The following is a 13966-nucleotide window of genomic DNA, read 5'->3' as shown; positions in this document are numbered from 1 at the left end:
CAGTCCTCTCTCCCTATCGAAGTAAACTTCTTCAGGCTTTTTTTCTCCCAGAGATGAGTCTTTTGGCTCAGGTTGGTGTTACTCTTTCCCTGTTCTTCTATGAGGTGTGGGGGTGTTTACTGACTGGGGCTTACTCAATGAAACATCTCCTCTGGGGGATGAACACAAGAGAGAAAGCGAAAGTCAGTGGTCAGAATCGGCTTTGCCTGGGAAGGGTTAGTTTTGAAAACAGTCCTGGACTTGGCGATTACGCTCTTTAATAGCTATAGATCCATATTCAAGAGGAGCCTGAGGCCAACATGGACATTGTGGGGGTAAACAGAAGGGGCTCCGTAGCCTCACTCTGAAAAACAGAATTGTCATGTAGTCTGCACCTATGTGATTCAAGTTTAAGGTGTTTCTTTCATTTTGATATAATGTAGGATTTTAGTAGAGGAAAAAGAAAACATTAAAGCTAATACTGTTCTGTGGAGATTTCCTTGCAGTAGTATAAATCTTGTGCTTATTTTATTTTTGGTTAAGAGTGCTGATTCATTTACTGTTTATTTTATTAAGCAAACGTGTTTGTCACTCCACGTGGCTGTGCGGGGATAAAGCATTCATTGCGATATAAGAATGTAAACCTCTAGACTGTGTTGGCAAAACTATGGGTTTGTATTAACAGTAACTATAGGAATGGATTGCATAATTTCATAAATAATGCATTGTACTGGAGTATGTTTCTTTTACAGGTATTTTAAATCAGATTGTGGTTAAGGACTAGGAAGTAATTGCAGAGATATAGATAGGAATACAGGAAATAGTTTTGTTTCAATCACCCTTTGTTCTGCGAGACACTGCAGCTTCCCCAGGAACTCGAGTGTCCTTTTCCAGGGTCCCTCATCAAGAGCCCTACGGCTGCAGGGAACTTGTGTCCCGAGATCTCACACTCTGCCCCATCTTCAAACTACGCATCTCCCAATATGTCCTGATTCCTGACTCGAATAAGGAGCCTTGCGTCCCCAGCCTGCGTTGAGTTCTCCAGACTCCCTGGAAAGCTCCCAAATCACAATAATAATTGCCCTTAACTCTAGTTGATATCTAGTTGATATCTAGTTGATATCTAGTTCCTTTCTTCTCTTTGAATAATTTTGCTTCACACTTTGATGTCCTGTGACGATAAAACTGGTCTTGTTCCTAATATTTTAGTAATTGTCAGCACGTGTGTAAGGTGGCTTAGAGGGTCAGGAGGCTCCAGGTAGAAAGAGATTTCAGTTACTGGGAATTTATAACAGGCTGTTTCCTATGTAGCCCTCCATTAAGTAACTCATCTCTACCTTTTGTATGGGGTGATCTCTAACCTTTCACGTTTACTTAATAAATATACTGGCATACCTCCTTTTATTGCGCTTTGTTCTAGTGCAGATATTTTACAAGACCCTCCACCAACAAAAAGATCATGACCTGCTGAAGGCTCAAATGATGGTTAGCATTTTTTAGCAATAAATATTCTTTAACTAAAGTATGTAGATTTTTTTAGACATAATGCTCTTGCACACTTAATAGACTGCAATATAGTATACAGTATTACAGTATAGTATAAACATAACTTTTACATGCACTGGGAAACCAAACAATTCGTTTGACTCGCTTTATTGTGCCATTCGCTTTATTGCGGTGGTCTGGAACCAAATCTGCAATATCTCCAAGGTATGCCTGTATATTGTATTCCTAATGTGCTGAAAGCAATAAAAACAAAATGTAAGACAATGCTCCCCTTCTAGTATAAATATGTTTGTAGTTTATGCACCCAAGAGAGTTTTCATTTTCGTGGACAATAACAGCGTCTGGGCGGTGGCAGTTGGACATGTGTGGTGCAATGGATCATAAAACAGAGGGATACACGTTTGGAATGTGAAAGGAAATTATTCAAATATTGGAAGACATTTACTGAGCATTTGCCATGTGCTTGGCCCTCTGCTTGCCATGCCTCATGTGGTCTTCGGAGCAGGCGGCTCACTGGTTAGGAGAAGTGGCTCTGCAACCAGAGCACCTGGATCCACAACCCAGTTGGCCTCCGTGAGATCCACAGTTGGTTACTTAACTCCTCTGGGCCTCAGTTTGCTTACTATGAAATAAAGGAAAAAACAGCAGGGTTCATGTAAAGATTGAGAGTTAATGTAGGTAAAGTGTTGTTTTTGTCTCTCATATAGGAGAAATTGAGGCTAGAGATAACTAAGGAACTTGCCTACAGCCACACAGGCGATGGGATTTGCAAGCAAATGATCTGGCTTTATCATAGTGGAGAAAGGCCACATTTTCAACCGCCGCCTCCTTCCCTTGTTGTTCCGTCTTTCACATGCATTCCTTTATCCAGCTCTCACAATGGCCTTCTAGGTAAAAGTTATTGACCATTGACCATGCAGATTTCAGACAAGGAATCTGAAGCTCAATGATGTGAAGTAACTCCCCCAAAGTCACACACGCAGAAATCAGCAGGGCTGGGAGCTAATCAGAGGTTATCTAGTTCCAAGGTCTGCGCTTTGTTCAGAACCCCACACTCTTGAACGGTTGGGCCTATACTGCCCCCTGCAGAAAAGAGGGAGGTAGCAAAGGACGCTAAGCTCATCATCAATTAGGTCCTCACTCTGTCTGGCCCAGGGCCTCATTAATTAAAGCAGGTACCTGGAACCCTTTGTTAGTAATTCTCCAGAGGGTTTGAATGTGCATCAAAGTTTGATAGTCACTCTTTTCAGCATGTCCTGTTATCTTGGAAAAAGTGTAGGTTGCTGTGTCCCACCTGAAGTAGGTAAAAAGTTCGGTTAAGGACAAAAGATCGGAAATTTTCTCCCATTCAAATTTTTGGATTACCCTGTGGTCAGAATCAACACTATTTCAGAGTTATTTACTGTCTTGTTTATATCCCAGCGCTTTCTTCATCTTTTGGCACATGTCACTTTCTAAGCCTGTGACCATCTGAACTTTTTGTCATCAACCCCTTTGATTGCATCAGGCTTCGATGATCAGCAGATGAGTAGATTTCTTTCCCTTTGTAGACTTTTTGTTATAAATCAGTACAACTCAGTGGAATTCATCACCACAGTAGAATAAAGTGAGCTATCATATCTGTAATATGAGACATTCCCTCAGTAAACTTTACACAGAAAAACCAGCAACATAAAGCATGGACTGTGTTGAATAAAACATAGTCAGATTGATTTCTCTGAAGACTACTGCAACATAGATAGATATAAGCCAACAGGGGCATGCCAAAACATGTACTGGGAACTCGAGATGCCTCAGAAAGAGGTCACGGAGGGTGTGGTGGAACAGGAACCACTAAACTTTGGAAATAATTTCTTGTGGTGGCAAGTGTCAGGATTTGAGGTGAAATATTTCTGGCTTTGAATTCTGGCTTCACCACTTTCTCTCTGTAAGATTTAAAGCATGTCACTTACCTCTCAAGCGTATGCAACAGACATAAATAACTCTGCGTAGCACCTAGAGTAATAAGTGCCCAACACACGGGAGTTCGTTTCCTCCTTAACTGTGGTCCATCCAATCCACAAATATTTATTGAGCACCTACTATGAGCCAAGCATTATTCCAGATATGGCAGCAAACAAGAGCCGTAGTCTTGCTTTCATACCTTAGAGAGGAAACAATAGAATCATGACCAGAATGTATCTTTGGAGACTGATAAGTGCTACAAAGAAAATAAAATGTGGTAATGAGATAGAGTGCACAGCAGGCACAGGAAGAGGATACTTCTTTAGCTAAGGTGGTCAGGGATCGCCTCATCGAGGAATTGTCATTTAGCACAGACTTGAATCAAAAGAAAAACACAAAAGCCGTGGTTAAGCCACTGACTAACCACGTAACACCAGATGAGTCATAGAAACTTTAGGCCTCGTTTTCATCACCCGTAAACTGCAGAGCTGGAGGAAGTCTATGGGGCTTCTTTTAGCCCAAAAAGTCTTTTCTGTCATTTTCTTTCCTTGTCTTAGTATCATATGCCATCAGTAATTGTATGAAAAGAAGAAAAAAAAAATCTCTGAGTCAAACTATACTACATTCATTCCATTTTCTGGGATTTTTTTTTTTTTCAAAATATTCTTCCTCATCAAAGATAAGTTAGTTGGTCCTAAGTGAATGAAGATTAATTAAAGATTCGTTTTAAAAAGTTCAAATCATCACAATTCCTAGGGATTACATTGTTGGAGAAGACAAGAACCACTGCATGGCAGATTTTTAGGGATGAATTGTGCAGCTTCACAATGACTTCATGTGTGGCTTCGAGTCTGAAATCCTACATATATTAGTGGAGCCAACGTGCAAAGCTGCCAGAAATCAGTCGAGCCAACACTCTATCAGCCAAGAGTCCTGTGTACAGCTTTAAAAAAAACAATCCAAGGTCTGAAATGTTTCCTTTCTTAAAATGGTGCGGCAGATCTCACTTGGGTCTGAGACCGCGCCTATTCAATGTGAAGGTCGCAACGCAGATAGCTTATACCAGAGGAGTCTTTGTCTTTCAATCAGCCAAATACTTGTGGCCAGAATATTCTTGGCTGTAACAATCCAGATGATTGTCTCATTACTCCATTTTGCCTTTATCACCATAGTGTAAACCTCAGTTATGGATCTATAATCTAGGAGGAGAATTTTGCATGCACAGCAACATAAAATGCACGCGTCAATGTTTTTGATTTTCAAATGCTGAGATTTTTTTGCTTAATTTATAAAAATGCTGTATCTCCAAATTGCAAACATGTTTTTAAAAATTGTTTTGGAAGCAAGGTCCAAAGACACAATCCAAGAAGTAAAAGATAAGAGCAAAGAGGATGAGATAAGGACCTTGGAGTTAATTAGCTGGTAGTAGAGAGAGTTGGGGGGCAATTCAGTAATGTTCCCTGGGGCTCTAAAGCTGTTTCACCCAGAGAATGGTGGTGAGCTGCTGTCCAGTGGGGAGAGTAGGGGAGGACAAGGGAACTGCTACTGTGAGCTTACTTTTATGCAAATTATATTCCCAGCATTTTACATACATGAGCTACTCACCATGACCCTAGTGTAGTGTGGCTACTACTCTGCTTATTTTTACAGATGAGGAACTGAGGCTCAGTGCAGTTAAGTAACAAGGAAGTTCGCCAGCTAGGAAGTGGCAGAACTAGAACTTGAACCCAGGACTGCCCTATTCCACAACCCACTAACGTTCCGCTCTACCACTCTGCCTTAGAAGGATAATGAGGTTTTTTTCCCACATGCAACACACATCCTATTTAAGTAAAAAGAGAATTTACTGCGAGTTTTTAAATGTCAAAATGACCTCCTGAGGGAAGAGGCTGAGGAATTGTCTTCTTTGGAGGTCTATTAAAACCAGATCGGTTATCATATACATGTGGTGTGTCATGAGTAGGGTCCTTCCCCAAGGTGAAAAGATAGACAAAATGATTCCTCAAAGTCTTCTCTAGTTTTTCCAACCAAAGGCCAAGTCTACATCTAAGCAAGGCAAAATGGTGGTGACGTGTCGAATCCAGCCGTCCTACTGTCCCTCCCTGACTCCATGCCGGTCACTTTGGCTGAACTGATCTCCAGACTTTCTGGAAGAAACATAGTCACTCAGATCACAGGCTCTGCTGGCCATTTTCCCACAACCAGGGAGGGGACACAAATCTGTTCCAGTTTGTGCCCAACCAGATGAACATTGTACCAATGAATCTATTGCCTAATTTGATGGCTGTACTTCCAATGTTTCAGAACTATAAATCTGGACCAAAATGGCTTAAAAATGGAACACTGTTAGAAAATAAGAATGTCTTTAAAAATTCTAGCTATCTTGTGTATAAGTTAGGATTGTATTTGCCTGTGAGTATCGGAAAGCCCAGTTCCTTTCACACGTAAGGGGTTTATTTTTCTCGTATAACAAGAAACCCAGAGGTAAGTGACCCGAAGGTAGTGCAGCAATTCAAAGATGTCACCAGGAAACCAGGCTGCCTCTATCTTCCTGCTTCACCAGCGTTAGCAAGTGGCTTTCATTCCTGCCATGGAAAAACAACTGCTGTACCTCCAGGTGTTGAGTTCATATTCCAGGCAGGAAGGTAAAAGCCTTCTCCTTGTCAAACTTTGCCTTTTTATTTGAGAAGAGAAATTCTTCTGGGACTTTCCTTGTGCATCTTATTGGCCAAACTAGCTGCAAGGGAATTTGGAAGTTTGTGTATTCTGCTTTCCAATCTTTAATACAGAAAAAGGCAAGGGAGAAGTGCATTGGGATGAGTGTTGAGTGAGTCAAACTACAGTACTTGTCAAAATATGCCATAAATTCCTATTTCTGAAAGCAATAAATTTGGAATTTGATACATTACATAAATAAGACTACATTACATAAACATTTTCTAGCTGCATCTATTCTAATACTTAATTGTGAATATGATAATAGTTCTAAACCAAGACATAAGGGATAGGTAGAGAGAGGATTCTACCTGAAGTAGCACAGAGTAATGGAAAGAAGTGCTCTGGATGTCAGATCAAGGTCTGAATTCCAGCTCTATAACTAAATAGATGTGGGATGTCTCTGGATCTCAATCTCTTTATTTTTAAAATAGGAGTAATAATAGTTACCCATAGAATTGCTTTAGACTTAAATTAAATACCACATAAAGAGTCTGACACATAACGGGCATTCGAGGAAGAGTAGTTCTCATCTCTCTCGCTTTGCACCTTTTATTCAGCAAGTGCGTAAACCTTCATGAAACCCAACTCAGCCAAGAGCTGACAGTTGAAGAATCAACTCTTTGATTGCAAGAAATTAGGACAAATCCACTGAATGGTGTGTAGCCTTTCTCTATCAATGCATGCCAAGATTCTTTCATTTTGGGCTTCATCACATTATCTTAGCAAACCAGACAAAAATGTCTAAGCGATTTTGTTTTCCAAACTGCGCCGTACTCTTCAAAGTGCCATCTGGTTGTGACTTGTTACAAAACAGAGTCAACAGAGCCATTTGGTGACATTTTAAAAAGTGACTTCAATGTTTGTTACCAAGGAATATAATTCCTAGAATTTGTGCAATTTGTTCTGTGTTGTTGAGATGTGAAATAAAGCCTTCACAGAGACTTTCAGCTGTTTCAACACATTATCCTCATCTTAACCCATGAAGCCAGGTTTTGAATTGGGTTTCTTTCCATTTAAATTATCTTCCCATGTCACTCCCACTTTTCCAGTCAAAGACAGATGCTTAAAGCTTATCACCTGATAGTCGCCATTGCAAAATTAAAAAGAGAAATCGAAACAAACAGAAAGAGTCTGCAGATTCACAGAGTCAAAATCTATCCATCAGCCAAAATCTCATTTTCACATTATGGTAAGGTGAAAAAATGATAGAATGCAATTCAAAGCCATGGTTCTTGTGCCTGTATGAATTCTGTGATCTTTAGCAAACCATTTAACCTTATTCTCTCAATCCTTACCTGGAAAAAGGAATGAACATACATGCCCCTTCCATCTCACCTTGTAAATATGGAGATCATTGAGATAGCATACTATTTTGGTATTTCCCATCTCTAGTAGTACAATCTGCACCATGTTGTGGGACATAATAAATCCCATAACCTTTTCAGACTTCCATCTGACTTCTCTCTTTGTTTTTATAGCCAAACTTTCTTGACAAGAGGGCATTGCTCTTCCTTCACTCTGTCCTCCATATCCTGAGTCTGAATTCAGCCAGTTCTTCTTGGTTTCTAACCAATTCTAGCTGTTTAGACTAAATATCTAGCTCTCTGCAGGTTGCCACATTTTTCTGGCCTGAATGCAGCCAAACTCATATCATATTCAATGAATATATTTATTTATTTATTAGACCAGGAGCGATCCAAACAGACAAAAATCCCTGCCTTCCTGGAGATTATGTTTCATTCCTCTGGCCTCAGCTCACCAGCCTGGGCATACTGATAAAGACACCCAAAGGTCAACAATCTAATGTCATGCTCTCTCCTCTCACTGAGCTCCTTCTCCCAAGTGTTTCTAGGCTGTGCCCACATGTGCTTATGAATTCTTATGCAACAGTCATTGTGCAAATTGTAGTCCAAATCATAGTCCACTCTGTAAATCATGGACCTTAATGGTGTCCATCTTGAGAATGGTAACATTTATATGAAGGATACAATCTTCTGTTTTCCCCAAAGTTGATCATCTTCGTGCAACCAGAGAGTTGCTAAGTTCTAGGCAGAGAGGAAGAGAAAGCCACCTCCCTACCTTAAGTCACCTGGCCCCAAAGTAGTTGTGCTGATACCCAGAGCTTTAAGTCTTTACTGGAAATATCTTCTTGAAAAGTTTTCCTGGAAACATTCCTTTCAGCATCTGACATTAATAACTCTCTCCATAAAGCCTCGAAACCAGTCATTGGGCAGGGAACAGAAACGATTTATATTCTCCACTCTATCCCCTTCCCCATTCACATACTTGTGCACAGACATTTCTCCTGCCTCTCACTCTTAATGGTCAGTCTCCAGTTTCTAATTGGCCTGAAGTGGAACACTCTGGAACCCAATGAAATCTGGAAAATCTATCTAAAGTTTTGACCTTTCTAACTGGTGTAGTTTGGAAATACTCCTTACTACCGCCTCCTGAGCACAGGATGGCCAGGCACAGCTGAATGCTTTCGGGTAGCAGTTGCTGAAGCATACCTGGAAAGAGCTGATTTGCTTTCTTCATCCCTTTTTGGTCTACAAGATGCCTTTATCCTAGAAAGCCCATTTTCCTTGGAAGAACAGAGATGCATGGTGGTTAGAGGTGGGTCAAGGGAGCCAAGTCAAGGTTATTTCAGGATAGAAGAGACTTGAACATTTGTACAGGTTAAGAGCAATCAGCCCATGGTGGACATTGAAGATACCAGAGAATCAGAGAAAGTGACTGAGCCAGGTAATCTACGAGAGGCAAGAGGTGGAGCAAAACAACCACCCAGGGCGAGGGCTTGGTCTTGAACAAGCCTGGGTCCTGACTCACACCTGTGTCGGTTGAGACAGGCAGGACGCAAGTGACGATGGATGGGAATGTGGATAAATTAAGGATAGTAGGGAAACTGAGGGAATCATGATGCTGCTCTCTGTTTTTCTCTAGGAGGTTAGAACTGGGATCGTTGCTTAAGATAAGGACAGTAAGCTCACAAAATGTGTGCTGCAAGCACCCAGCTCAGTTCTTGTTACAGAGTAAGCACTAGAAAAAAATTCTATTCACTTCTTTCTCCCTTGCAGACTGAAATTTTAGCAAATGTTTCTCTCTAAAAGACCTCATATAAAAATAGCCACATGACACCACCCATATATTTTGTGTTTTAAGAGAAACATATGAGCCTTCCTGAAACTTTTATTTTAAACCTTGAACTATAATGAGCCCTCTAAACTCATCTCAGTTTTGAAAATAATTTGGCCAAAGTGCAGACTGTCAGAGAAGCCCTCTGACCACATATATTCTCTTTTCGTGACCCACAAGCATGGAGAATGTTCTGGAACCTTGCCAGCAAAGAGGTGTGTGCAGGAAGAAAACTGAACTCTTAGAGCTTTTGATTTCAGTGTTGTAAAAATTGTTCCAGACATGACAAATGAGAGGGAGATAATCTAAAACATGGACCATTTGCATGTGTGGCCTTTGAAGATTTTAATAGGCCTCAGCTTTCCTGGGCCAAATCAGGTTCTTAGCTCCCACATGTTTCAGATTTAGATTGTCTTCCTTTATTTGAAATCATAAGGGTCAGTTTGGGGAAGTTTCATGCTCAGGCTGAGGGCAGCTGGCAGACACATCACAGCAGGTAGTGGCCTCTGGGGGGAGCTCAGATTTCTCCCTCCCCCTGTCCTACTACCTCTCATCCGTGCCATGATGGAGAGAAGATGAATATGGACAGAGCACGCCCAGATTCAGCCAAGGTTTTGGGGCTCCTATGAGGAGCATTATCTTGTGAGAACAAGGAGTAAGAGTTTGGGATTTCTTGAACGCTAGTTTTCTCAATCTCTCCCTCTCTCTGCCTCATCTGTTAAATAAGTAAGGCTGGTCTCTTTGGCTTGTCTTTTAGGACTGCTGGTTACAAGAATTCCGCACAAGACCAGTACAGTCACAGGGAGCCAGGATTAAGTATCTTCAAAGTGTCTGGCACTATTCTAGGCACATGGGACAGAGGTGTGATCAAAACAGACCAACTCTTTCCTGCCAGGCCCTCACAGTCCAGTTGAGAGGTAGACAGTCAAAGACAACAAAAGATGTGTGTGTGTCAGGAGGTGAAGAGGACCACGAAGAAGGAAGTGGGGTAGCAGGGGGGCAAGTGTGCTGATTAGACAGTGCGTCAGAGAAGGCTGGAGCCACGGAGAGCCAACATTTGAGCAGACGCTTGAAGGTAGAGAGGAATGAGCCGCACCAGCATCTGGGAGAAGAGGGTTCTGGGCTGAGGAGTAACAAGCAGGAGAGAAGGCAGGATTGATGGTGCTTGGCTTGTTCCAGAAACAGGAGGATGCCAGGTCGCTGGAATGAAGTGCATGAGGCAGAGCCATGAAGTCAGAAGGGAGTGGGATCAAGGGCATCTGAGGCCCAGCAAAGGCAAAGGCTCGGAGCTTTCTCCTGAGGGAGCTGGGAGGCAATTGCAGAGTTTTCAGCTGGAGAGTGACTGACAGTTTCTGACCGAAATTCTTAGAGACCATTCTGACTGTTCAGAAAACGGACTGTGGGGAGGCGAGGCTAGGTGGATTGCATCATCTCTACCCTTGCTCTTAGTAGGCTCACCAGTCCCATTATTGTTTCAATGACAACAGTAGGCTCACTACATCAAGAATTTACAGGCCAAAATAAAATAGACATACGTAAAAAGCGTGACGACAACCCACCTTACAGCTTATGTTCTACGTTCCACCGCTCGGCTTGAGGACAGACAAACCCCACCGCAGCACAGTAACAAAATGTAATTAATTGACTTAGGACATTTCTATTTGTGGCGTTTTATTTCACCAGCCAGAAAGCTCAAATACCAGACGGTTGTGTTCAAAACCAGACCTGGAAGCCAAAGGAAAAAGCTGTCTGTTTGTCCTTGTTTTCCCTGGACCCTCCTTTCCTGGCAATCAGAACGATATTCCCCAGAGAGCACAAACGATGTCGTTGACCTAGTCTAGCTCACTAGTGTCCTGGGGTCCTACTAGGGCCTTTGTGACCAAAGCTCCAGCTGTAACAAGATGTTCCTACGTCTGGCCTGTCCATTGTGCACAGCACTCTTTCAGGGGCTGTGTGGAGGGGAGCTCACGCAGAAACCAGACTACTGAAGACTTAGATATGGGAAGGCCTGAGTCCCAATCGCATATTGTTTATCCACATTAGCAGCTTTCATTTAATTATTTCATCAACAACAAATACATGTTCCTAATATGCACCGGACACTGTTCTAGATGCTCAGGACTCAGTGACCAGAAGCACAAACAAAAATGTCTGCCCTCTTGGACAATGCTTACATTTCATGGGAGAAGACAGATGATACAAAAATGAGTAAGTGAAATAGAGAGTATGTTAGGTAATGATGCAGGTAATTGAGAAAATAAAGCAAGGAAGGCAGTGTGGAATGGTTGAATTTGTAATTTTAAGAAGAGTAGTTAAGCGAGCCTTCACTGGGAGAGAGAAATTTGAGTATAAACCTGGAAGAGGAGAAGGAGCAAGAGAATGATATAGACAGAGGTGTGGATGTCAGTGTAGGTGCAGGCGAGTTGGAGAGATGATAGAGATAGAGATACAGATGTAAGTAGATGTAGGTGTAAGTGTAGGTTTAGGGGTAAATATAGGTGATAGAGAGGTAGGTATAGATGATAGAGATATAAGTACAGATGATTAAGATTCTAATTCCAGTTAGAGCATGAGGAGTTATTTCCCCACAAGAAAGTTCCTGTGACACCAACTTTAATTCTTATCCTCATTTTTCTGCATCAAAAAACCTGATGCCTAAAGGAATTAAATTGATAAAGTAAGATTTGAAGCCAGGTCTGACTCCAAATCTCGTGCTCTTTCTGTTGCAACAAGGACCTCATAAACACAGCAGGCGTGGAGGGAGACAAGGAGACAGGGAAGGAGAGAGGGAGGGAAAGAAGCACTCATGAGTATCTAGCTCCTTAACCTGGATTTACTTTACGCAGGAGTTAACCAGCTATTCTAGAATATTCCTTTAGCCTTGGATTGAGTGAGCAATTTGAATGGCTTTGATAGAGAAAGTTTTAGCCAGCACAAAAAGAACTGAAAATTTTAGAAACGTGCCATAGAGACCACACTGAGTTTGTGTGCTTCTATTGAAATCCCTAACCTCTCCACTCCCCCAGACAAGGAGAAACTTGTCTCCATTTTTTGCCAGGAGATCGAGATGGCATGTTCATCCCATCCGTGGTCCACACCTGTGTATAGCTGGAGGCGCTTACCTCACATCACCTCATTTGCTCCTCACCACAGCCCTAGAGTGGCTACAGCCTTCATCTCAGCCCCATGGTACAGACAAGGACCAAGCAGCAGAGCCTGCATGGGAACCACACCTTCTCACGCCAAGCGAAGTGCTCCTTCAGCTCCATCAGAGGCATCTGTCCAGGAGAGCAGCCGCCCCATAAGCCCTGAGTTACGTCCATGTCCGGCCGGCCCCCAGCTCAGCCTCTCCCGGAGGCCCAGTTGCAACCCCCTTCTACGTGTGCGGAGTGATGCCATGAGGCTCCCAGGTCCCGCAGGGGGAGAAGAGTCTGTAATAAACGAGGTGTTTGAACCAGGAATTCTTGTGAGTTGGGCTTTGCCTCTCTGTGGGCCTATTTCCTTTCTCCATTTCCTAGCAGTAAACAGCAATAATTACCATATAAAAGAAGCACCAACAGGGTTTTCAAGAGGGATTTTAGTGAAATGAAAGTGTAGGGGTGAGAGGAACCAGAACAACAGGCAAATGCCAAAGCCTGGGGGTTTGCTATCCTTCAACAAGGAAGTAATCATAGCAATTGCAATAAAATCGCAGAAATAGACTGTGAGCTTGCCTCGGAGATGCAGCCCTTCTAACTGAAAACAACAACGAGCATCCAAACTCCTCCCTTAGGATCCATTCTACAGGCCCCTCCCATGTGGTCAGAACCCACAGGGCCTGGGCTGCTAAAGCTCCAAGCAAGGGAGGGAGGGAGGGAGGGAGCAGCCCCTCCAGGGGCTAAAACACATTCTAGACCAGGAGTTTCCGACCCTGGCCTTTCTCAGAATCACCTGGGAGCAGGGTAAGATGCAGACTCCAGGCCCTACACATAAAGATCCTGATTCTGAACATGTTGGGTGGACCTGGGCCTCTGGGGTTTTATGAGAGCCCCCTGGAAATTCTGCGGACTAGATAGATTGGAGAACCACCACTTTAGGTAACTTCCCTGATGTGTGACCTGGGGCAAGGGAGGTCACTTCTCTGAGCCTGTTTCCTCCACTTTAAAGTGAGACACACTCACCTATTCCACAGGGTGGTTCTGACCACTGGAGGACATGAGAGCACTAGCAACAAAGTAGGGCTATTCACAGTCAATACATGTCTGTTCAGGGCCTACTATGTGCCAGGTCCTGTCCAGGACATGGGGGACACTGCAGTGACCAGGACAGAAACTCTGTACCCACCTGGACCTTCCAAAAATAAACCAGTTACCATTCCCTACATCAGATGATGACAGCACTTAGGGAAAAAATAGAGCGGGGTGAGGGGTGGGCAGAGCCAAGGTGGGGAGGGCTCCATTTCATTCAGGGGATGAGAAAGGGCACATGGATATGTGATATTTGAGCAGGGCCCTGAAGGAGGTGAGGGAGCAAGCCTGTGAAGGTCTGACATATAAGCATTCCAGGAAGAGGGAAAGTCCTGTGCAAAGGTCCTGGGGTTGGAGTGTGTTTGGAACATTTGAGGAAAGTAAGATAGTCCGGGTGGGGCAGGGGAACAAGAGATAATGACAAGAGCTGAGGTCAGAAAGAAACCCAAGGACAGATC

The 13966-nt window shown here is 42.9% G+C and overlaps 1 protein-coding gene across 3 annotated transcripts in view; it reads left to right on the top strand.

The window, feature by feature from the left end:
• C1QTNF7 (C1q and TNF related 7) overlaps positions 1-13966 on the top strand; it is a 100779-nt gene that overhangs the window by 32882 nt on the left and 53931 nt on the right. The gene's annotated exons all lie outside the window — the stretch shown is intronic.

This window comes from Equus przewalskii, chromosome 3 (genome assembly GCF_037783145.1).
Source record: "Equus przewalskii isolate Varuska chromosome 3, EquPr2, whole genome shotgun sequence".
NCBI classification, from domain to species: Eukaryota; Metazoa; Chordata; class Mammalia; order Perissodactyla; family Equidae; genus Equus; species Equus przewalskii.
This window is presented reverse-complemented; position numbering and strand designations above follow the sequence as displayed.